The sequence below is a fragment of the Bos indicus x Bos taurus genome, chromosome 6, assembly GCF_003369695.1.
Source record: "Bos indicus x Bos taurus breed Angus x Brahman F1 hybrid chromosome 6, Bos_hybrid_MaternalHap_v2.0, whole genome shotgun sequence".
NCBI classification, from domain to species: Eukaryota; Metazoa; Chordata; class Mammalia; order Artiodactyla; family Bovidae; genus Bos; species Bos indicus x Bos taurus.
Genome location: NC_040081.1, coordinates 101,738,760 through 101,740,199, shown reverse-complemented (window position 1 = coordinate 101,740,199; position 1,440 = coordinate 101,738,760). Strand labels below are relative to the sequence as shown.

General features: G+C 40.3%; 1 non-coding gene across 1 annotated transcript; it reads left to right on the top strand.

Moving 5' to 3' along the window:
- The first annotated feature begins 213 nt into the window (after positions 1-213).
- LOC113894856 lies at positions 214-320 on the top strand. Its single transcript, XR_003511694.1, has one exon. It is a non-coding gene; the product is annotated as a U6 spliceosomal RNA (small nuclear RNA).
- The last annotated feature ends 1,120 nt before the right edge of the window (positions 321-1,440 follow it).

Genomic DNA, 1,440 nt, shown 5'->3' with positions numbered 1-1,440 from the left:
GTAAAGTCAGGGAAAAAAAAAAAAAAGATGTAAAGTCACAGGGTAAAAAAAGATTGCAACAGAGAAGAGAATACACAAAGCAGATGGATGAGTGATAAGTAACAGCAGAACAGAGAATCCTGAAACCTCACCCTCAGAGGGCTAAACCTGAAAGAAATAAACTGACATTTGCATCTGACTTTTGAGGAAATTAAAGTAAAACAAGCAAGCACAGGGCTCGCTTCATTAGCACATATACTAAAATTGGAATGATACAGAAAAATTTTGTATGGCCCCTGCACAAGGATGACACTCAAATTTGTGAAGCATTTCGTATTTTTTGGATTTGAAGATTGGGACTGACCTATATACACTCAGTTCAGTTCAGTCGCTCCGTCATGTCCAACTCTTTGCGACCCCATGAACCGCAGCTACTGTGTAAAAAGCAGATAACGTATAAGAACCTACTGTATAGCACAAGGAATTCTACTCAATGCCCTGGGTGGCCTTCCTTCCTAAATGGGAAGGCAATCAAGGAAGAGGGGATGTATGTACACATATGGCTGATTCACTTTGCTATACAGCAGAAACTAACACAACATTGTAAGACAATTTTACTCCAATTAAAAAATTTTTTTAATAAATTCTCTGTTAAATGCCTGATTTGCATGTGCCACAAATTCTGTGGAATATTCTTATATGGATTTGAACTGTCTTCATTAAAGTAATCTTTATGCAATCTGATTAAACCATTTTTAAGATCCCCTGGTGGCTCAGAGGGTAAAGCGTCTGCCTGCAGTGCGGGAGACCAGGGTTCAATCCCTGGGTTGGGAAGATCCCCTGGAGAAGGAAATGGCAACCTACTCTAGTACTCTTGCCTGGAAAATTTCATGGACTGAGGAGCCTGGTAGGCTACAGTCCATGGGGTCACAAAGAGTCGGACAGGACTGAGTGACTTCACTTTCACAAGATCCCCTGGAGAAAGAAATGGCAACCCACTCCAGTATTCTTGCCTAGAAAATTCCATGGACAGAGGAGCCTAGCGGGCTACAGACCATGGGGTCAGAAAGAATCTAACACAACTTAGTGACTAAACCACCTCTCATGAGCACTTTTAAAAAATGCAAATATAATGATATCCTCAAAGATTTAAGATATTGTATAAGATTTAAGATATCCTTAGAACAAGAAAAATGTGCTAATGAACTTTTAGAAAACAAAAAGAGAAATCTTGGAAGTTAAGTGTAATATTACAGGTATTAAAAATGCAATAAAAGGATTAGAAGATAAAGCCACAGAAATTAGAACAAAGAGTGAAAGAGAAGTGGCTCAGTTGTGTCCGACTCTTTGCGACCCCATGGACAGTAGCCTACCAGGCTCCTCCATCGGTCCATGGGATTTTCCAGGCAAGAGTACTGGAGTGGGTTGCCATTTCCTTCTCCAAGGGGATCTTCCTGATCC